Source organism: Coregonus clupeaformis, chromosome 9 (genome assembly GCF_020615455.1).
Source record: "Coregonus clupeaformis isolate EN_2021a chromosome 9, ASM2061545v1, whole genome shotgun sequence".
In the NCBI taxonomy this organism is placed as follows: Eukaryota; Metazoa; Chordata; class Actinopteri; order Salmoniformes; family Salmonidae; genus Coregonus; species Coregonus clupeaformis.
The window spans coordinates 43,072,151-43,096,828 of NC_059200.1; the positions used below are offsets into that span (position 1 = coordinate 43,072,151).

General features: G+C 44.1%; 1 pseudogene; it reads right to left on the reverse strand.

Moving 5' to 3' along the window:
- Positions 1 to 19,454: 19,454 nt before the first annotated feature.
- Positions 19,455 to 19,563, reverse strand: LOC121574564 (annotated as a pseudogene).
- Positions 19,564 to 24,678: the final 5,115 nt, after the last annotated feature.

Genomic DNA, 24,678 nt, shown 5'->3' on the forward strand with positions numbered 1-24,678 from the left:
CCATCTCTTCAAGACAACATACGGTTTCCATTTCCTCCTAAAACACTATACCCTCAAAACCTCCATGCTGTATGAAATCCTCCAACCTTTGCAGACAGAACACACACACGTTGTTTGATTTTCGACTCCGGGGGTTTACCTTGGCAAGCTGAGCTGCCTGACTACTAGTCTTTGTTTTTCTCTATTCAAATCCAAAACACACTACAGTTACCATAACTCAAGTCCCACACCACAATACATAGCAGACAAACCACTTTGTCCTAACGCATTTAGGACATTTAGGCCTGGGGAGGTTGAAAAGCTTAAGTTAATAGATTTTACATGTAACTGGGGTCAGTCATAGTAATGTCAATAACACTGTAGCCAATGTGTCAGGAGCGTCAGAAATGTGCACTGACCTAACAATACCTAAATGAAAAGGCATCCCTAGCCGCGTCCTCAGAGCATGCGCAGACCAGCTGGCAGGAGTGTTTACGGACATATTCAATCTCTCCCTATCCCAGTCTGCTGTCCCCACATGCTTCAAGATGTCCACCATTGTTCCTGTACCCAAGAAAGCAAAGGTAACTGAACTCAATGACTATCGCCCCGTAGCACTCACTTCTGTCATCATGAAGTGCTTTGAGAGGCTAGTTAAGGATCATATCACCTCTACCTTACCTGACACCCTAGACCCACTTCAATTTGCATACTGCCCCAATAGATCCACAGACGATGCAATCATCATCGCACTGCACGCTGCCCTATCCCATCTGGACAAGAGGAATACCTACGTCAGAATGTTGTTCATTGACTATAGCTCAGCCTTCAACACCATAGTACCCTCCAAGCTCATCATTAAGCTTGGGGCCCTGGGTCTGAACCCCGCCCTGTGCAACTGGGTCCTGGACTTCCTGACGGGCCGCCCTCAGGTGGTGAAGGTAGGAAACAACACCTCCACTTCCCTGATCTGCCCCTTCCTGTACTCCCTGTTCACCCATGACTGCGTGGCAACGCAGACCTCCAACTCAATCATCAAGTTTGCAGACGACATAACAGTAGTAGGCCTGATAACCAACAATGACGAGACAGCCTACAGGGAGGAGGTGAGGGCCCTGGCGGAGTGGTGCCAAGAAAATAACCTCTCCCTCAACGTCAACAAAGCAAAGGAGCTGATCGTGGACTTCATGAGACAGCAGAGAGAGCACGCCCCTATAAACATCGACGGGACCGCAGTGGAGAAGGTGAAAAGCTTCAAGTTCCTCTGCGTACACATCACTGACAATCTGAAATGGTCCACGCAACAGCGCCTCTTCAACCTCAGGAGGCTGAGGAAATTCAGCTTTTACAAACTTTTACAGATGCAAAATTGAGAGCATCCTGTCGGGCTGTATCACCGCCTGGTACGGCAACCGCAGGGCTCTCCAGAGGGTGGTGCGGTTTGCCCAACGCATCACCAGGGGCACACTGCCTGCCCCCCAGGACACCTACAGCACCCGGTGTCACAGGTAAGCCACCACCCGGTTACTCAACCCTGCACCTTTGAGGCTCCTGCCATATATACATAGACATGGAATCACTGGTCACTTTAATAATGGAACAATAGGCACTTTAATAATGTTTACATACTGTACTGCTTTACTCATTTCATATGTATATAATGTATTCTATTCAATGCCACTCCGACATTGCTCGTCCTAATATTTATATATTTCTTAATTCCATTATTTTACCTTAGATTTGTGTGTATTGTTGTGAATTGTTAGATACTACTACATAGTTGGAGCTAGGAACACAAGCATTTCGCTACACCCGCAATAACATCTGCTAAATATGTGTATGTGACCAATAAAATTTGATTTGATGAAAACATAGTTGACATGATCAACACGTGCCACTATGGTGGTCCGCTGTAGCTCAGTTGGTAGAGCATGGATAGTGGGTTCGATTCCCGGGACAACACGTACATAAAATGTACTATTCACGCATGACTGCATAAAAAAGGTGTCTTCTAAATTGCATGACAGTGCTAATGTGGTCGAAGACTCAAAGGTTAAAAACGCCAATACAGAATTTCACTTTACAGAGTTGTGCATTTATAGATCATGTAGTGCAAAGTGATATAAAATCACCTTTTATTTGTCGCACGCGCCGAATATAGGCTACATTCAAGTTATACTGGTACCGAGTCTATGTGCAGAGTAGCAGCAGCGTATGTGAAGAGTGTGAAAGTGTGTGTGTGTGTGGCATCAATATGCAGGTGTGGGTGTGTGAGTATATGTGGGTGAGTGTCTGTGTATATGTGTGTTGGAGTGTCAGTGTAGTATGTGTGAGGGTGTGGGTAGAGCCAGTGCAAGAACATCAGTGCAAAAAAAAGGGTGTCAATGCAAATAGTCCGGGTAGCCATTTGATTAAGATCTTGAAGCTCTCGACCCGCTCGACTACAGCCCAGTCGATGTGAATGGGGGCATGCTCGGCCCTCCATTTCCTGTAGTCCACGATCAGCTCCTTTGTCTTGCTGACGTTGAGGGAGAGTTTGTTTCCCTGGCACCACACTGCCAGGTCTCTGACCTCCTCCCTGTAGGCTGTCTCATCGTCGTTGGTGATCAGGCCTACCATCAGTATTACAGACTGGGTCAGGGAGATGTTGGAAATGTCAGTGAAGACACTTGCCAGCTGGACAGTGCATGCTCTGAGTACGCATCCTGGTATTCCGTCTGGCCCTGCAGCCTTGTGAATGTTAACTTGTTAAAATGGTTCAGTGTTGCTTGCCTCGAAGCGAGCATAGAAGGTATTTAGCTCATCTGGTAGGCTCACGTCACTGGACAGCTTGCGTCTGGGTTTCCCTTTGTAATCCGTGATAGTTTGCAAGCCCTGCCACATCCGACTAGCGTCAGAGCCAGTGAAGTAGGATTTGATCTTGGTCCTGTATTGACACTTCTCCTGTTTGCTGGTTCGTTGGAAGACGATGAGGGAATTCTTATACGCGTCCGGATTAGTGTCCCGCTCATTGAAAGCAGCAGCTCTAGCCTTTAGCTCAGTGCGGATGTTGCCTGTAATCAATTGCTTCTGGTTGGGATATGTACGTACAGTGAGGGAAAAAAGTATTTGATCCCCTGCTGATTTTGTACGTTTGCCCACTGACAAAGAAATGATCAGTCTATAATTTTAATGGTAGGTTTATTTGAACAGTGAGAGACAGAATAACAACAAAAAAATCCAGAAAAACGCATGTCAAAAATGTTATAAATTGATTTGCATTTTAATGAGGGAAATAAGTATTTGACCCCCTCTCAATCAGAAAGATTTCTGGCTCCCAGGTGTCTTTTATACAGGTAACGAGCTGAGATTAGGAGCACACTCTTAAAGGGAGTGCTCCTAATCTCAGCTTGTTACCTGTATAAAAGACACCTGTCCACAGAAGCAATCAATCAATCAGATTTCAAACTCTCCACCATGGCCAAGACCAAAGAGCTCTCCAAGGATGTCAGGGACAAGATTGTAGACCTACACAAGGCTGGAATGGGCTACAAGACCATTGCCAAGCAGCTTGGTGAGAAGGTGACAACAGTTGGTGCGATTATTCACAAATGGAAGAAACACAAAAAAACTGTCAATCTCCCTCAGCCTGGGGCTCCATGCAAGATCTCACCTTGTGGAGTTGCAATGATCATGAGAACAGTGAGGAATCAGCCCAGAACTACACGGGAGGATCTTGTCAATGATCTCAAGGCAGCTGGGACCATAGTCACTAAGACAACAATTGGTAACACACTACGCTGTGAAGGACTGAAATCCTGCAGCGCTCGCAAGGTCCCCCTGCTCAAGAAAGCACATATACAGGGCCGCCTGAAGTTTGCCAAAGAACATCTGAATGATTCAGAGGAGAACTGGGTGAAAGTGTTGTGGTCAGATGAGACCAAAATCGAGCTCTTTGGCATCAACTCAACTCGCCTTGTTTGAAGGAGGAGGAATGCTGCCTATGACCCCAAGAACACCATCCCCACCGTCAAACATGGAGGTGGAAACATTATGCTTTGGGGGTGTTTTTTTGCTAAGGGGACAAGATAACTTCACCGCATCAAAGGGACGATGGACGGGGCCATGTACCGTCAAATCTTGGGTGAGAACCTCCTTCCCTCAGCCAGGGCATTGAAAATGGGTCATGGATGGGTATTCCAGCATGACAATGACCCAAAACACACGGCTAAGGCAACAAAGGAGTGGCTCAAGAAGAAGCACATTAAGGTCCTGGAGTGGCCTAGCCAGTCTCCAGACCTTATTCCCATAGAAAATCTGTGGAGGGAGCTGAAGGTTCGAGTTGCCAAACGTCAGCCTGGAAACCTTAATGACTTGGAGAAGATCTGCAAAGAGGAGTGGAACAAAATCCCTCCTGAGATGTGTGCAAACCTGGTGGCCAACTACAAGAAACGTCTGACCTCTGTGATTGCCAACAAGGGTTTTGCCACCAAGTACTAAGTCATGTTTTGCAGAGGGGGTCAAATACTTATTTCTCTCATTAAAATGCAAATCAATTTATAACATTTTTGACATGCGTTTTTCTGGATTTTTTTGTTATTCTGTCTCTCACTGTTCAAATAAACCTACAATTGAAATTATAGACTGATCATGTCTTTGTCAGTGGGCAAACGTACAAAATCAGCAGGGGATCATATACTTTTTTCCCCTCACTGTACAGTCACTGTGGGGACAACGTCATCAATTAACTTATTGTTTCTCCTCTAGTTGCACAGTTGACATGCTGGTAGAAATTAGGTTAAATGGATTTCAGTTTTCCTGCATTAAAATCACTGGCCACTAGGAGCGCCGTCTCTGGGTGCACATTTTCTTGTTTGCTTATGGCCCTATACAGCTCGTTGAGTGCAGTCTTAGTGCCAGCATCGGTTTATGGTGGTAAATAGACAGCTAAGAAAAATATAGATGAAAACTATATTGGTATGGTCTACAGCTTATCATGAGGTATTCTAACTCAGACGAGCAGAACTTCAAGACTTCCTTAACATTAGTGATCGCACACCAGCTGTTGTTAACAAAGAGGCACATGCCCCCTCCCCTGAGTTTACCCAACGCTGCCGTTCTGTCCTGCCGGTGTATAGAAAAACTAGTTGATAGGATAGTCTCGAACGGAGCTTGTCCAGTTTATTCTCCAGTGATTGTACGTTCGCCAATAGAACGGAGGGTAGAGGCGGCTTATCCACGGAAACATTATGTACAAAAAAGTGAAGATCAGCGCAAACAAATTATAAAAAAATAGCACAGGATCCCGTAAAACAGCCGCTATTACCATCTCTCTTTAGGAGTCTCAATGGGGGTTATGGTAAGGTGGTGTTGACAAGCATTTTGCTACACCCGCAATAACATCTGCTAAACACGTGTATGTGACAAATAAAATGTGATTTGATCGATTTTGACATGTAGTACAGTTAGGCTACAGATTGAGATAAAAAACAATCTGACTGGTCAGTGGCCACCAACATTCATCTCAGCTCCCTAACCATGTCCACTCAGAAGCAGACAGCAGCACCCTGCCTGAAGATTTAAACAGGTGTTGCCAAGATGGCCTCCTTGCCATCTAATGTAGTTCCTCTGTGCTTACTGCTTACTCAGTTTGTTCCACTGCAGCAGCTCCTGCGGTGGTAGAGTGGCTGTGTGTGCCAAGTTCCACAGGTCTGTACTGTTGGCATTGCCCCAATGTGCCTTCATCATGGAATGGCACAGAGAGTTATAACCTTATGCTGCTCAGCACAAAAACAAAGCTGCTCAGAAATTGCATGAGAAAAAAACGCTAGAGATGAACATCTGTCCAGCCCAGCTAGTACTGAGATTAAATTCTGATCATTACATTTTAGTCATTTAGCAGACGCTCTTATCCAGAGCGACTTACAGGAGCAATTAGGGTTAAGTGCCTTGCTCAAGGGCACAGAGATTTTTCACCTAGTCGGCTCTGGGATTAGAACCAGCGACCTTTCGGTTACTGGCACAACGCTCTTAACTACTAAGCTACCTGCCGCCCCATCATCTTCAGTTTTAGAAACTGTAGATAACCAGACTGGAATGACATAAAAAGACAGATCTGCCTCTGCCTGCTTTATTCTTGTGTGACTTGGCAGTGAGCTCTGGCCAGCATACCTTGGCTTTACCTGTGCAGAGTACAACCAGACTACCAAGAGAAATCACACCAGGCAGCTTTTAACACGGAGGTAAAGGACTTCCCAGCACTCAAACATAAACAACCAGTATTTATGCATGTAAACATTCATAAATTCTAAACAATAACCAAATAAATAAATGGTACAATAAATATAGCAACAAGGGAGTTTCAGTCAGCAAGAGAAGGAATTTGGGATGTAGGGAGGGAAAAGATAAGACAGAGAGCTAGAGAATGAAAGTGACAGAGTGGAACAAGTGGTGGTGTACTGACGATAGAGATGTAAGAGGGCCGTAAGCACCATACTAAGTGGAGGGACGCTATTAAGCTGGAACAGAGCAATAACGATATACCTTCAGCCTCAGATAACACACACACCCTCAACGCCTCTCTCTGTCCGTTTATTTCCAGTCCTCTCTACCACTTGGCCTTTGCACCTTTTTCTAACCTAACTTTATTTTGCATTATAATTTTTCCCTCGTATTGCCTAACCTCTTTTCTTTTATCTCTCATTCGCCAGAGGAAATGTTTTTTTAACACTGATTTTTTTTCTTGCTCAAACGTTTACAATGTTAAATGAAAAACTGGTAAATAGTTTTAAATCTCAAAACAGAGAGAAATTACAAAGACAACATCTGGTAGCCCAAAACTCTTAACCTACAAATAAATAATTTTGCATACCACAATAAGTAAATTAGCTTTTCTAGCTGTGATAAATGTGACAACCAAGAACTAAGTTCATATTTTGGGTCAAATGATCCCATTTAAGAGCTACTAAATATTCAGGCAAATAAAGCAAGACGTTCTTATTTTTTGCTAAACAGAGCAATGTGACCTCTACTTGAGCTTTGGGAAGTGGGTTCTTTTTTCTCCCAGCCCAAAACACAGACATGAGGTAAGCTTTGATTACAGGGAGATTTGATTACTGTTGACATGACATATTTCAGCCCCTTTTCTGCGCCCCCTCATCAGGAGGGGAAAGTGAAAGGTGAGGGGGGAGAGAGATAGAGAGAGGGGAAGAGGGAATGCAAGAGTAGCTGAGAGATGATGAGGAATGAAGTAAAACCAAAAAATGGTGCCTTCGTGACAGTCAAGTTTTCAACCACCAGGAAAAGCTCTTCTGAGAACTGGGAATCCTGTTGGCTCTACGCAGAGCACCAAATTCTTCTGATTTCACCCGTTGAGGGCTCTACGCATAACTTATTTATTTATTTACAAGGAGCACGTGTGCGCCTAAGATGAAATGTAGGCGCATAATGACAAATATTTTTGATATTAAAGCTAGAATTCTTAAATTCTCTAGGTGCACTGGTGCTCCTAAATAAAAATTCCAGGACGCACAGCTAAATATTTTGCCGCATATGCCAGTAAAATGGTCACACTGTACAGCCCTGCCCTCAGGCTGGGGAAAGAACCTTCCTAATAGTGACCAATAAAATAACATCGTATTTTTCACATGCGCTGAATACAACAGGTGTAGACCTTACCGTGAAATGCCTACTTACAATCCCTTAACCAATAATGCAGTTTTAAGAAAAATAAGAGTTAAGAAAAATATTGACTAAATAAACAAAAGTAAAAAATAAAAGAGCAACAATAAAATAACAATATCAAGGCTACAGTGAGGAAAAAAAGTATTTAGTCAGCCACCAATTTTGTATGTTCTCCCACTTAAAAAGATGAGTGGCGTGTAATTTTCATCATAGGTACACGTCAACTATGACAGACAAATTGAGAAAAGAAAATCCAGAAAATCACATTGTAGGATTTTTTATGAATTTATTTGCAAATTATGGTGGAAAATAAGTATTTGGTCACCTACAAACAAGCAAGATTTCTGGCTCTCACAGACCTGTAACTTCTTCTTTAAGAGGCTCCTCTGTCCTCCACTCGTTACCTGTATTAATGGCACCTGTTTGAACTTGTTATCAGTATAAAAGACACCTGTCCACAACCTCAAACAGTCACACTCCAAACTCCACTATGGCCAAGACCAAAGAGCTGTCAAAGGAATGTCATATGGTCAGATGAAACCAAAATAGAACTTTTTGGTAAAAACTCAACTCGTCGTGTTTGGAGGACAAAGAATGCTGAGTTGCATCCAAAGAACACCATACCTACTGTGAAGCATGGGGGTGGAAACATCATGCTTTGGGGCTGTTTTTCTGCAAAGGGACCAGGACGACTGATCCGTGTAAAGGAAAGAATGAATGGGGCCATGTATCGTGAGATTTTGAGTGAAAACCTCCTTCCATCAGCAAGGGCATTGAAGATGAAACGTGGCTGGGTCTTTCAGCATGACAATGATCCCAAACACACCGCCCGGGCAACGAAGGAGTGGCTTCGTAAGAAGCATTTCAAGGTCCTGGAGTGGCCTAGCCAGTCCCCAGATCTCAACCCCATAGAAAATATTTGGAGGGAGTCCGTGTTGCCCAGCGACAGCCCCAAAACATCACTGCTCTAGAGGAGATCTGCATGGAGGAATGGGCCAAAATACCAGCAGTGTGTGAAAACCTTGTGAAGACTTACAGAAAACGTTTGACCTGTGTCATTGCCAACAAAGGGTATATAACAAAGTATTGAGAAACTTTTGTTATTGACCAAATACTAATTTTTTCACCATAATTTGCAAATAAATTCATTACAAATCCTACAATGTGATTTTCTGGATTTTTTTTTCTCATTTTGTCTGTCATAGTTGACGTGTACCTATGATGAAAATGACAGGCCTCTCTCATCTTTTTAAGTGGGAGAACTTGCACAATTGGTGGCTGACTAAAGACTTTTTTCCCCCACTGTATATACAGGGAGTACCGGTACCGAGTCAATGTGCGGGGGTACAGGTTAGTCGAGGTAATTGAGGTAATATGTACACTACCATTCAAAAATGTGGGGTCACTTAGAAATGTCCTTGTTTTCAAAAGAAAAGCAAATTTTTTGTCCATTAAAATAACATCAAATTGATCAGAAATACAGTGTAGAAATTGTTAATGTTGTAAATGGCTATGTGTTTGCTAATCCAAGTTTATCATTTTAAAAGGATAATTGATCATTAGAAAACTCTTTTGCAATTATGTTAGCACAGCAGAAAATGGTTGTGCTGATTAAAGAAGCAATAAAACTGGGCTTCTTGAGACTAGTTGAGTATCTGGAGCATCAGCAATTGTGGGTTCGATTACAGGATCAAAATGGCCAGAAACAAAGAACTTTCTTCTGAAACTCGTCAGTCTATTCTTCTTCTGAGAAATGAAGGCTATTCCATGCGAGAAATTGCCAAGAAACTGAAGATCTCATACAACACTGTGTACTACTCCCTTCACAGAACAACGCAAATTGGCTTTAACCAGAACAGAAAGAGGAGTGGGAGGCCCCGGTGCACAACTGAGCAAGAGGACAAATACATTGGAGTGTCTAGCTTGAGAAACAGACACCTCACAGGTCCTCAGCTGGCAGCTTCATTAAATAGTACCCGCAAAACACCAGTCTCAACGTCAACAGTGAAGAGGCGACTCTGAGATGCTGACCTAGGCAGAGTTGCAATGAAAAAGTCCAGTGTCTGTGTTCATTTGCCCATCTTAATCTTTTATTTTTATTGGCCAGTCTGAATATGGCTTTTTCTTTGCAACTCTGCCTTTTAAATGATAAACTTGGATTAGCAAACACAACGTGCCATTGGAACACAGGACTGATGGTTGTTGATAATGGGCCTCTGTACGCCTATGTAGATATTCCATTTTTTTTAAATCAGCAGTTTCCAGCTACAATAGCCATTTCCAACATTAACAATGTCTACACTGTATTTCTGATCAATGTGATGTTATTTTTATGGACAAAAAAATTGCTTTTCTTTCAAAAACAAGGACATTTGTAAGTGACCCCAAACTTTTGAACGGTAGTGTACATGTAGAATAGCTAAGTCAGCGTGTAGCACACTCACAACAACTTAGCTATTCCACCTAAGTCATTCATGGTAAGTTTCTTAAATTTTTTATTTCACCTTTATTTAACCAGGTAAGCCAGTTGAGAACAAGTTCTCATTTAAAACTGCGACCTGGCCAAGATAAAGCAAAGCAGTGTGATAAAAACAACAACACAGAGTTACATATGGAATAAACAAAACGTACAGTCAATAACACAATAGAAAATATATATACAGTGTGTGCAAATGTAGTAAGTTATGGAGGTAAGGCAATAAATAGGCTATAGTGCAAAATAGTTACAATTTAGTATTAACACTGGAGTGATAGATGTGCAGAAAATGATGTGCAAATAGAGATACTGGGGTGCAAATGAGCAAAATAAATAACAATGTAAATAACAATATGGGGATGAGGTACAGTGAGGGAAAAAAGTATTTGATCCCCTGCTGATTTTGTAAGTTTGCCCACTGACAAAGAAATGATCAGTCTATAATTTTAATGGTAGGTTTATTTGAACAGTGAGAGACAGAATAACAACAAAAAATCCAGAAAAACGCATGTCAAAAATGTTATAAATTGATTTGCATTTTAATGAGGGAAATAAGTATTTGACCCAGTCTCAATCAGAAAGATTTCTGGCTCCCAGGTGTATTTTATACAGGTAACGAGCTGAGATTAGGAGCACACTCTTAAAGGGAGTGCTCCTAATCTCAGCTTGTTACCTGTATAAAAAAACACCTGTCCACAGAAGCAATCAATCAATCAGATTCCAAACTCTCCACCATGGCCAAGACCAAAGAGCTCTCCAAGGATGTCAGGGACAAGATTGTAGACCTACACAAGGCTGGAATGGGCTACAAGACCATCGCCAAGCAGCTTGGTGAGAAGGTGACAAACAGTTGGTGCGATTATTCGCAAATGGAAGAAACACAAAAGAACTGTGAATCTCCCTCGTCCTGGGGCTCCATGCAAGATCTCACCTCGTGGAGTTGCAATGATCATGAGAACGGTGAGGAATCGTTCCAATGAACATCTGAATGATTCAGAGGAGAACTGGGTGAAAGTGTTGTGGTCAGATGAGACCAAAATCGAGCTCTTTGGCATCAACTCAACTCGCCGTGTTTTAAGGAGGAGGAATGCTGCCTATGACCCCAAGAACACCATCCCCACCGTCAAACATGGAGGTGGAAACATTATTGTTTGGGGGTGTTTTTCTGCTAAGGGGACAGGACAACTTCACCGCATCAAAGGGACGATGGACGGGGCCATGTACCGTCAAATCTTGGGTGAGAACCTCCTTCCCTGAGATAGGGCATTGAAAATGGGTCGTGGATGGGTATTCCAGCATGACAATGCCCCAAAACACACGGCCAAGGCAACAAAGGAGTGGCTCAAGAAGAAGCACATTAAGGTCCTGGAGTGGCCAAGCCAGTCTCAAGACCTTAATCCCATAGAATAGAATCCCATAGAATATCTGTGGAGGGAGCTGAAGGTTCGAGTTGCCAAACGTCAGCCTTGAAACCTTCATGACTTGGAGAAGATCTGCAAAGAGGAGTGGGACAAAATCCCTCCTGAGATGTGTGCAAACCTGGTGGCCAACTACAAGAAACGTCTGACCTCTGTGATTGCCAACAAGGGTTTTGCCACCAAGTACTAAGTCATGTTTTGCAGAGGGGTCAAATACTTATTTCCCTCATTAAAATGCAAATCAATTTATAACATTTTTGACATGCGTTTCATTTGGATTTTTTTGTTGTTATTCTGTCTCCCACTGTTCAAATAAACCTACCATTAAAATTATAGACTGATCATTTCTTTGTCAGTGGGCAAACGTACAAAATCAGCAGGGGATCAAATACTTTTTTCCCTCACTGTAGGAATGGCGGCCAAAGGAGGTGTTGGCTTTGGGGATGACCAGTGAGATATACCTGCTGGAACGCGTACTACGGGTGGGTGTTGCTATGGTGACCAATGATCTAAGATAAGGCGGGGATTTGACTAGAAGTGATTTATAGATGACCTGGAGCCAGTGGGTTTGGCGACGAATATGTAGTGAGGGCCAGCCAACGAGAGCGTACAGGTCACAATGGTGGGTAGTATATGGGGCTTTGGTGACAAAACGGATGGCACTGTGATAGACTACATCACATTTGATGAGTAGAGTGTTGGAAGCTATTTTGTAAATGACATCGCCGAAGTCAAGGATCGGTAGGATAGTCAGTTTTACGAGGGCATGTTTAGCAGCATGAATGAAGGAGGATTTGTTGCGAAATAGGAAGCCGAGATGCTTAATGTGAGTCTGGAAGGATAGTTTACGGTCTAACCAGACACCTAGGTAGTTGTAGTTGTCCACATATTATAAGTCAGACCCGCCGAGAGTAGTGATTCTAGTCGGGCAGGCGGGTGCAAGCAGCGTTCGATTGAAGAGCATGCATTTAGTTTTACTAGCGTTTAAGAGCATTTGGAGGCCACGGAAGGAGTGTTGTATGGCATTGAAGCTCGTTTGGAGGTTTGTTAACACAGTGTCCAATGAAGGGCCAGAAGTATACAAAATAGTGTCGTCTGCGTAGAGGTGGATCTGAGAGTCACCAGCAGCAAGAGCAACAACATTGATATCACAGAGAATAGAGTCGGCCCGAGAATTGAACCCTGTGGCACCCCCATAGAGACTGCCAGAGGTCCAGACAACAGGCCCTCCGATTTGACACATTGAACGCTATCTGAGAAGTAGTTGGTGAACCAGGCGAGGCAGTCATTTGAGAAACCAAGGCTATTTAGTCTGTCAATAAGAATGCGGTGATTGACAGAGTCAAAAGCCTTGGCCAGGTCGATGAAGACGGCTGCACAGTACTGTCTTTTATCAATCGCGGTTATTATATCGTTTAGGACCTTGAGCGTGGCTGAGGTGCACCCATAACCAGCTCGGAAACCAGATTGCATAGCGGACAAGGTACGGTGGGATTCGAAATGGTCGGTGATCTGTATGTTAACTTGGCTTTCAAATACTTTCGAAAGGTAGGGCAGGATGGATATAGGTCTGTAACAGTTTGGATCTAGAGTGTCACCCCCTTTGAAGAGGGGGATGACCGCGGCAGCTTTCCAATCTCTGAGGATCTCAGACGATACGAGAGGTTGAACAGGCTAGTAACAGGGGTTGCGACAATTTCGGCAGCTAATTTTAGAAAGAAAGGGTCCAGATTGTCTAGCCCAGCTGATTTGTAGGGGTCCAGATTTAGCAGCTCTTTCAGGACATCAGCTATCTGAATTTGGGTGATGGAGAAGCGGTGGGGGGGGGGGCATGGGCAAGTTGCAGCGGAGGGTACAGAGCTGGTGGCCGGGGTAGGGGTAGCCAGGTGGAAAGCATGGCCAGCCGTGGCAAAATGCTTATTGAAATTCTCGATTATCGTAGATTTATCGGTGGTGACAGTGTTTCCTAGCCTCAGTGCAGTGGGTAGCTGGGTAGCTCTTATTCTCCATGGACTTTAGTGTCCCAAAACGTTTTGGAGTTATTGCTACAGGATGCAAATTTCTGTTTGAAAAAGCTAGCCTTTGCTTTCCTAACTGATTGTGTATATTGGTTCCTGACTTCCCTGAAAATGTGCATATCGCAGGGGCTGGGTTAACCTCTACATCACCAGAGGAACAGAGGAGGAATAGAATAAGGATACAGCTAAAGGCTTTAAGAACTGGTCTTCTAGTGCGTTGGGTACAGAGAAAAGGGGCAGATTTCCGGGCGTTGTAGAATAGATTCAGGGCATTATGTACAGACAAGGATATGGAAGGATATGAGTACAGTTGAGGTACTCCTAAGCATTGGGTAACTATGAAAGAGATAGCATCATTGGAGGTACCGATTGAGCAGGTCTCCGCGTGTATGGGGGGTGGGACAAAGGAGCTCTCTGAGGCTGGTTGAGCTGAACTTGGGGCTCTACAGTGAAATTGTATAATAAGAACTAACCCAAACAGCAATAGGCTAGGCATATTGACATGGGAGAGAGGCATAACACAATCACAGGTGTTATTCGAGAGGGCTAAGACAACAACTGGTAATGGCGATGAAAGTTTGGGCTGAGGCTAAACAGATAAACAGGATGGGGTACCGTGTAAAGGAACAGTCCAGCAGGCATTAGCTGTGTAGCTGAGTGATCATAAGGTCCAGTGAACAGCACTAAGTAAGTCCGGGAGCAGATCGTAGGCTGCTAAAGCACAGGCGAGCAGGAGGCACGGCTATTGATTAACGCGTGCTAGCAGGTCGGGGCTAGCAGATGGATCTTCGTGGTCGTCGCAACGGGAAGCCTGTTGAAACCACATCAGACGATTACGTCGGCAGACCAGTCGTGATGGATCGGCGGGGCTCCGTGTCGCCACTAGGAGGTCCCGTCCGGTTGACAGAGAGGTAGACGGCAGGGAGATGGGCCTGGCTCGAGGCTAGCTCAAGGCTAACTAGTACGTCGGGAAGTGGTGATTAGCCAACATCAGCCATTCAGTTGCAGCTAGCTAGTTGCGATGGTCCGGTGTTAAGGTCTAGTGATTCAGTGATTCCGGCAGAAGTGATGGTAAATCAACCATCATTGTGCCAACAAATCACATAATGCAATTGTGTTACTTATTACAATCCTATAATGGGTTTTCCTGAATACATTCTTACAGGTGTGCAGGTTTCAAGGTTTTATGTGGTCATTTCCTGATGTTGGTTGGCAGCAGGCTCCATGTTGGTTTGCTTCCCGTGTTAAGCCTAGCTTCCTGTTCTGCACCAGGTTATGAAACTGGAGTCTCGGACTTGGTTTGAAGCTGGTCTCACACCTCTTGCTCGCCCCTTCCTCAGTATAGAGCAATAGGTGCCCCCCTCACATACACACAAATGCAACGTCGCACAAACACACACTATCATCCATGCATGGACGAAAACAGATTAGAGGGCTCAGAGCTTATAACGCTGATCCCTGGGACATCACCGAAGATTTCACACATTTTCATGGGGGGCTCAGAGTTAGGCCACAATAGTGGGTTAGGTTTCATCCTCGGAAGGGTCTGATAAAGATCTACCCCAAGCACAACTGTTCCTGACCTTGTTATCCGAGTAAAGTTATATTTATATTACAACCCCTATACCCAACACACCCACTTATAATCACCCACTAATACACACACCTGAACCACTGTGTGATGACGTCTGTACAGTCAGATCAGGCTATGAACTCTTGCTGGTTCCGAGGATCGAGTGGCCCAACTCCAGCCCTGAACAGCTGCGCTGATCCTTCATGGAAATAAACAAGTGATACTTTCCCTCCCTGTGTGTGTGTGTGTGTGTGTGTGTGGAGGATGTCAGTGTGTCTCACATTGCGGCGAGTGTCTCACAGCTACTTTCCTCTAACTTCTCTCCATCTCCAACACATTTCTCTAAGTCATTCAACCATAGCCAAAATGCAGGGAATAAAACCTCTCCACTTTAGGATGGAGAAACTGGTTAAGAACCATATTGCAGGCTGTCCCGTAGCATTCCATTTCCACATGGCAAATCTCCCAGTTCCCTGACTTGTTGGCTGTTAGTCTCCCAGTCCCAGCTGTGATGGAGGCTGTGGTATTGGGCCAGGGTTTGTAGGAGGCAGGTTGCATTCAGCCAGCCAGCCAGACCCAGCTGGGGCAGTTTGTTCACACTCCAAAGGGTTCCCTGAAGATGGGCTCGTAAAGCAGGCTTAGTAGCTGCTCTAGCTGGCTGTCAGGGGCTTCTCCTCTAAACATTTTCCTTGGGCCTGTGTTTTTAGAAGTCTGCAGGCAGTTCCTAGCCAATCTCCCCGGCACCATCTTTTATGGCCTAGGGATTTACTGGTTTACAGTGACACTGTGCAGAGTCCCATTGCTGCTGCGTTGAGGTCCCAGTAGGCAGGTGACTGCAAATGATGTGTTGGCCAGCTCTGGTCCATTTACACAGGCAGGGATACAGTGTGTAACAAGAATAAAAACAAGGTGGCGGTTGATCACCAAATGTTAATTCAGTCACAATGCATATGAACACTATGGCTTGAACATATGAATATCACAAATATTGTATGTTCCTCTTCCTTATTAAGGTGTGCAGAACATTGCGTAATGTCTCTGTATTACGCTAACTCTGATCATCTCTTGACTTGATCATAAAGTTGTAAAAGTTAATGGAAACCACACCTTGAGTGGACGCACTTTGTAGTCTGGAGTGTTCCGAGGAGAACAAGGACGACATAACATTCCTTACGTAACTGTGGTAATGTTCTGGAACTGAGGCCAGCGCAGCCGAACAGCGTTTTCACCCGTATGTCACCCATTCCAAGTGAGAAAGGCATCCCAGCAGCACCTTCAAGTACCACTGGACATGAAACTGTGTAATTTGGGCAAAAATACAGCCATGCAATCACTGCCTACCCAGCAAGGCTGAGAGACCTCCTTGACTCCCATTTTATGATTAATCAACCCCACGTCAGGATTCAAGAGCCTGATCTGTCATCCTCAATAATCCTTCTTTAGTCCAAATCACTAGATCAAGGTCGGCTGGATAATTGATATTGTCTGTCAACATTTTCTGCCCATGAGTAATAGTAGTGATATGGCAAGAGATGGACTTGATCCTAACCCAGGGGTGGGCAACATACGGCCCGATTTTTCAATAATTTGGAAAATCCCGATGTGGCCCTTGAGCCAAAATGATTGCCCACCCTTGTCCTAACCTCTTCAGAGTGGAGAGTTCCACCAGTGATGGGTTGGTAGGGGGTCTTGTTCTTAGCTGGGAAGTGAGTCTAAATCAATGAGAGTGATACAAGTTAATTGATTATATTTCGTCATAACGTAATAACGTTTTCTGGGTTAATCCATTTAAATAACAAACATGTCCTGGGCTTGTCCCAGGGCTCTTTCAAGCCTGTAGCAGTGCATATGGCACAGGGCAAAGGACACAGCCCATGTCATGGGGCATAGGGTAGAGGGTATCCAGTGAAAACTTGCCCCTCCAGCACAGGCACCGGTGGCCAGGGAACACATAGTGTAATTGTAAGCTGCTATGGGATGCTGGGTAAATATTTAGTCAAGGAGAAGGAACAGTAATAAATTAAAGAGCTTTTACGCAATCTCTCTGAGCCTGCTGTTACAGCCATGCAGCAGGGGGGCAAGGCTCTGGGCTCTGCTAGGGCTGCTGGCAGGACAGGAATCTAGCTACAGAAAACTCTCTAGTATCACACAAGTCACAGACTCTCTAGCAAACGGAGTGAGAAATCCCTTGGTCTCATAACACGCATGCATGTCTACTAGTAGTGACCAAATGTGAAACTAAAAGCACGACTGCTATAGATACAGTATAAGCAAAGGTTCATAGATCGTTATAATAAAAATAAATAATTTTAAAAATGTTTGAATATAAGAGGTTATAACCTCAAAACAAAGAGTAATCTGTCTGAGCCCTGCTCCTACCTGTTCCGACTCACTGCACAGAGAGCCTGCAGATTTCAGGCCTGCCTGTCACGGTCTCACATACCTCACCTAGCACTAAATAACTGTCACGTCACACACACACACACACACACACACACACACACACACACACACACACACACACACACTACTATTAACACACATTCAGAGCTACTCAACCCTGTCCACAGAAAGGTCCTCAGAGAAAGGGAGGGATGGAGGGAGCTGGTGGAGGTGTAAGGGAAAACCCATATCGTCGCTGTCTGATGACATCCTTGTAACTAAATTGGCCAGTTTTTTTTTTTTTCATGATCCTGTGTGGTGATCCCGTGTGGCTCAGTTGGTAAAGAAAGGCGCTTGCAACGTCAGGGTTGTGGGTTCGATTCCCACCATTTACATTTTACATTTTAGTCATTTAGCAGACGCTCTTATCCAGAGCGACTTACAGTTAGTGAATACATATATATATTTTTTTATACTGGCCAATTTTTTTATACTGAGCCAATTGTGCGCCGCCCATGAGTCTCCCGGTCGCGGCCGGCTGCGACAGAGCCTGGATTCGAACCAGGATCTCTAGTGGCACAGTTAGCACTGCGATGCAGTGCCTTAGACCACTGCGCCACCAGTATGAAAAATGTATGCACTGACTACTGAAAGTCGCTCTGGATAAGAGCGTCTGCTAAATGACTAATGTAAAAAAATTAAAATAAAATAACTGTTTGTTAATAGGAAAATACGGTATTTTTTTTTTTTCCTGAAAAGTTTCTGTTTTGGTGATAAGAGGTTTTCATCAGACAGCAACGATATGCTCTGTATTATTGCCTAACATTCTTTCAACCAATTACAACTCTCCAGGATGTACAGTATCTGTTAGCAAGGCAGGCGAGCCTGAATGACTGTAATCATCATTGACATTTGGATTAATGTTATCCTGATTTTGTTTTGGTTAATCGTAAATAGAAGGGAGGAAAAATAAAAAGACAAAAGTCCAGTTTGAGTCCAGCCTTGAATACTAGAGTACCTTGTGAACAGCCTACTCTGGTGGGAAAATAAGACTTGTGAAACTTGGCAATAAGCACTGAGGAAATAACTAGGAGGAAATCAAACCGGAGTGATGTCCTGATGTTCTGACACCTCAAGCGTAAGGAGATGGTTTTGCCAGGTCCTGAGCCCCCCCTCCCCCATCCCCCCTCGGAGAGTCAGGTCTGTCTGTGACAGCTGTGAGTGAGGCAGTGAGCGATAGACTGCCAAACCTACTCTGTCCACTGATCCATCCACAGGAAGCTGCGGCGTGTAATTTCCTCCCACCACCCCAACACTGACCAGAGATGTGTCACCCCAGCCGCAAAATCCCCCAGGCAGGGAGGATCATGGGTAGACGGCAGGGCAGGGCTTGGAGAGTCTGGGAAGAGGAGAAGTGAAGATGTGACTGACCTTCTGAGCCGACAGACAAGGCCTGTTTCTCCTCAGTCTGTACTCCGTAGCCAGACAGGAAACTCTACTCCATGAGAACAACGCGACTCAAGCAGATCGACTCATACTCAAGTGCTGAATGCTGTGAGTAGGGCTGTTGCGGTGACCATATTACCGCCACACCGGAAGTCATGAGCCATGACCGCAGTCAAATTCCACGTGACCGCTGAGTCACGGCAAACTCTTCTTATACACTCTGGACATGCGTTGGTAGTACCCAACTTGCTAACGACTATCAGGTCGCTAATCACCTGGTACTCAGTGCTCTATTGTCCCTATAACCAATGACATCAATGCAAATGCAACCGAAAATCACAAACACTTATGTTTTGACCTCACTGTGATGATCAATTTGAAGAAAGAAGTTCAACAACAGGTTGAAAGAGTGGAAAACATGGCCGTTATGGATGTTATTTCAAAGCCAAAACAACAAAATGGACAGCGCTGTCTTTCTAATTATTTTTTAAAATAAATTGCGCTTACAGCACCTGCTATTCCCAGGGGGTCTCCCATCCAAGTACTAACAAGGCACGACCCTGCTTAGCTACCGAGATCAGGCATGTTCAGGGTGGTATGGCCACAAGCATATTTTTTTACCCCATTTTCTCCCGAATTACAACCTTGGCTCATCGCTCACCCATGGCATACAGAGTTTGGGCGGAATATGGAACATCACCTGTCGCGCATTTAAAAGCTGCATGCTCTTCAAACAGTGGTTGCATTAAGTGAAATAAATGTTATTTTAAGCCCAGACATTTCTACAGTGGGGAAAAAAAGTATTTAGTCAGCCACCAATTGTGCAAGTTCTCCCACTTAAAACGATGAGAGAGGCCTGTAATTTTCATCATAGGTACACGTCAACTATGACAGACAAATTGAGGGAAAAAAATCCAGAAAATCACATTGTAGGATTTTTAATGAATTGATTTGCAAATTATGGTGGAAAATAAGTATTTGGTCACCTACAAACAAGCAAGATTTCTGGCTCTCACAAACCTGTAACTTCTTCTTTAAGAGGCCTCCACTCGTTACCTGTATTAATGGCACCTGTTTGAACTTGTTATCAGTATAAAAGACACCTGTCCACAACCTCAAACAGTCACACTCCAAACTCCACTATGGCCAAGACCAAAGAGCTGTCAAAGGACACCAGAAACAAAATTGTAGACCTGCACCAGGCTGGGAAGACTGAATCTGCAATAGGTAAGCAGCTTGGTTTGAAGAAATCAACTGTGGGAGCAATTATTAGGAAATGGAAGACATACAAGACCACTGATAATCTCCCTCGATCTGGGGCTCCACGCAAGATCTCACCCGTGGGGTCAAAATGATCACAAGAACGGTGAGCAAAAATCCCAGAACCACACGGGGGACCTAGTGAATGACCTGCAGAGAGCTGGGACCAAAGTAACAAAGCCTACCATCAGTAACACACTATGCCGCCAGGGACTCAAATCCTGCAGTGACAGACGTGTCCCCCTGCTTAAGCCAGTACATGTCCAGGCCCGTCTGAAGTTTGCTAGAGTGCATTTGGATGATCCAGAAGAGGATTGGGAGAATGTCATATGGTCAGATGAAACCAAAATATAACTTTTTGGTAAAAACTCAACTCGTCGTGTTTGGAGGACAAAGAATGCTGAGTTGCATCCAAAGAACACCATACCTACTGTGAAGCATGGGGGTGGAAACATCATGCTTTGGGGCTGTTTTTCTGCAAAGGGACCAGGACGACTGATCCGTGTAAAGGAAAGAATGAATGGGGCCATGTATCGTGAGATTTTGAGTGAAAACCTCCTTCCATCAGCAAGGGCATTGAAGATGAAACGTGGCTGGGTCTTTCAGCATGACAATGATCCCAAACACACCGCCCGGGCAACGAAGGAGTGGCTTCGTAAAAAGCATTTCAAGGTCCTGGAGTGGCCTAGCCAGTCTCCAGATCTCAACCCCATAGAAAATCTTTGGAGGGAGTTGAAAGTCCGTGTTGCCCAGCGACAGCCCCAAAACATCACTGCTCTAGAGGAGATCTGCATGGAGGAATGGGCCAAAATACCAGCAACAGTGTGTGAAAACCTTGTGAAGACTTACAGAAAACGTTTGACCTGTGTCATTGCCAACAAAGGGTATATAACAAAGTATTGAGAAACTTTTGTTATTGACCAAATACTTATTTTCCACCATAATTTGCAAATAAATTCATTAAAAATCCTACAATGTAATTTTCTGGATTTTTTTTCTCATTTTGTCTGTCATAGTTGACGTGTACCTATGATGAAAATTACAGGCCTCTCTCATCTTTTTAAGTGGGAGAACTTGCACAATTGGTGGCTGACTAAATACTTTTTTCCCCCACTGTATATGCAATGCCGTGTGAAAGCAGAGTTTTGATGGTTGCCACTAAAAAGAGGATCACAGTTGCTACTATATTTAGGCCTATTTCTCAGCTGCTCCCTATAAAACCAGAGTAGCCTACCAGGCATGATTTCAACTGCGGGAAAGCAGCCTCCATTCGCTATTCCAGTGCATACGAATGACATGTCTTTTTCCCCTGCCCCTGTTCCTACCCATTTGATAAAGGGCCATTCTAAATCAAAACTCATTTTACATATTAGTAAAGACAAGATAAAATTGAGAATAGTCTGATGGGTGAACATATGATCACTTGATGAGAGAACAGGGTGTGCAGCTTGAGACAAGGAACAGAGCACAAGCTTTCTGTGGATCTATTGGGGCGGTATGAAAATTGCAGTGGGTCTAAGGTGTCAAAATATTCCAGCTCACAGTGAATAACATTACGCTAAAGTCTACAGCCACCCAAATAGAGTGGTATAACAAGTCTACCAAGCTAGGAGTTGATTTACTGTGTGTGTTGCAGAGGAAACCTAGCTAGTAATTCACAGTTCTCTCACAAACTGTTCACAATATTAGCTGAACCCTCAAATCTGACATTTTCACTCTAGGAATTCTCCCAAGGTGGAGCAACAATAGGCCTCCTTCCTTTAACTCACAACTAGAGTAAAATAGGTATGTACTCTAGTTCTACAAGACAGAACTAGAGTACATACCTCCCCTTTAACTTAAAGCTGCAATATGTAACTTTTTGGGCGACCCGACCAAATTCTAGAGCTGTCATTCATATTAAACGCAAATCTAAGAAGCAGTAGAGCTGTTCTATGTGCGCTATTTTTATGCTTCCCGTTCTTAAGTTTCGTTTTTGCGTCTTTTACTTCAAACAGCTGAAAATAAAATATTGTTGGTACCATGGTACAAATGGTACCATGATTCTCTACACTATATTTGCTTGTTTTGTCACAAACTGAAATTAGGCAAAAACTATTAGAATTTTAGAAACCAGGAAATGGCGGATCGATTTCTGCATAGTACATCTTTAAAGCACCATACCTCCGCTTTAACCTAGACCAGCATTTCTCCCCTATATTCTTCTGGGTGGGTTATATCTAAATGGTTATCCCTCCCAGTGACCAAAAACAAAAGATGTTCGCCTAACAACCAGCATCCTCCATCTCAGCAATAAGGATCAAACCTAACCATCCATCCCACTAACATACAAAGCATTCTTATTCAACCACGTCCCCCACAACACACGTAGAGACCAATGATGTGTATAAACCCTGGATGACTGACAGGGGGCGCTGTATTGAAGCCACCGCGCAGCCATCTTGGTACTCCTCCTCAATTGTAAAAAATATTTTGGAAGCTATAGAAATGCATTTATTAATGTCTACATTTGTTTTTGACATATCTATTCTATTACAGACACTTTAATGCATACTTTTAAATTGTATTATGTGAGCTAAAAATTAAAAATATAAACATTTTCCTTAAAGTATATATATTTTTTAGAGAGTACTAATGTTAATTTGCCCAATAAACCAACAAAAATAATTAAATACATGTAATCTTGTCCTTGAAACTGAATTGAAATACTATAGAATTCCATTGATTCCAACGGAGGACTGCTTCTTCTAGGGAGTGCCAATATGGCCGACTGGTGGCTTCAAAGTCTCTCAATGAACAATACATAGTGTCAGCAATCCAGGGTTTATATACGTCATTGGTAAAGACCTATCCATCCGTTTACCACACAGTCCTTTCTCTATATCACACCAGATACAAGACAGACGGAAGAAACAGACAGGTTGTTTTAAAATAAGGGTATTTACCAAACACACACGCCACTTTCCCACCTTTTGCTTTATTTACTGCTGGGTCCTGCTTAGTGTCAGTGACCTTTTGAACTCTGACCCCATGACAAGGTCCAGTCGGATTTTACCACCCAGCTCGCATCCTGACCTACTCCTCTCAGTCCTCAGTGTGACTAACAGTGTGCACCAGTGTGAGACAATGTTGAGGTTGTGTGTGTGTGTGTGTGTGTTTGTGTCAGACGGCGTTGAAGTGGTTTGTGTGTGTGTGTGTGTGTGTGTGCGTGTGTGTAAGAGAGAGAGAGAGAGTGTGAGTCAGTGAGTGAGTGTGCGAGCGAGAAAGCGAGACTCACGCTAAGGTTCCGGTCCCAGATCTGGACGGTTCCGTCCTGGCAGCCGGCTGCCACCAGCTTCCTATCTCGGCTCTAGGTGCAACAGGTAGACGTGACTTTTTCCTCTGTAGGGAGCGGGTTTTGAAGCACATCTTGTGCTTCTTGTTAGAGCTCAGGTCCCATGTGCGACAGTACTGAGAACACAGTGAGAGAGGGGAGAGGTTAATTATTAACAAACACACAGACTCTTCAACAACAACACAATATCAACATACACTATATATAAAACATTTGTGAAACAACTTCAAATTAGTGGATTCAGCTATTTCAGCCACACCCGTTGCTGACAAGTGCATAAAATCGAGCACACAGCCAAGCAATCTCCATAGACAAACATTGGCAATAGAATGGCCTTACTGAAGAGCTCAGTGACTTTCAATGTGGCACTGTCATAGGATGCCACCTTACCAACAAGTCAGTTCGTCAAATTTCTGCCCTGCTAGAGCTGCCCCGGTCAACTGTAAGTGCTGTTATTGTGAAGTGGAAACATCTAGGAGCAACAACGGCTCAGCCGTTAAGTGGTAGGCCACACAAGCTCACAGAACGGAACCGCAGAGTGCTGAAGAGCGCAGCGCATAAAAATAGTATTTCCTCGGTTGCAACACTCATTACCGGGAGCTTCATGAAATTGGTTTCCATGGCCGAGCAGCCGCACAAAAGCCTAAGATCACCATGCGCAATGCCAAGCGTCGTCTGGAGTGGTGTAAAGCTCGCCGTCATTGGACTCTGGAGCAATGGAAACGCATTCTCTGGAGTGATGAATCACACTTCATCATCTGGCAGTCCGACTGATTCATCTGGGTTTGGCGGATGCCAGGAGAACGCTACCTGCCCGAATGCATAGTGCCAACTGTAAAGTTTGGTGGAGGAGGAATAATGGTCTGGGGCTGTTTTTCATGGTTTGGGCTAGGCCCCTTAGTTCCAGTGAAGGGAAATCTTAACGCTACAGCATACAATGACATTCTAGACGATTATGTGCTTCCAACATTGTGGCAACAGTTTGGGGAAGACCCTTTCCTGTTTCAGCATGACAATGCCCCCGTGCACAAAGTGAGGTCCATACAGAAACGGTTTGTCGAGAGCCCTGACCTCAACCCAATCGAACACCTTTGGGATGAATTGGAATGCCGACTGCTAGCCAGACCTAA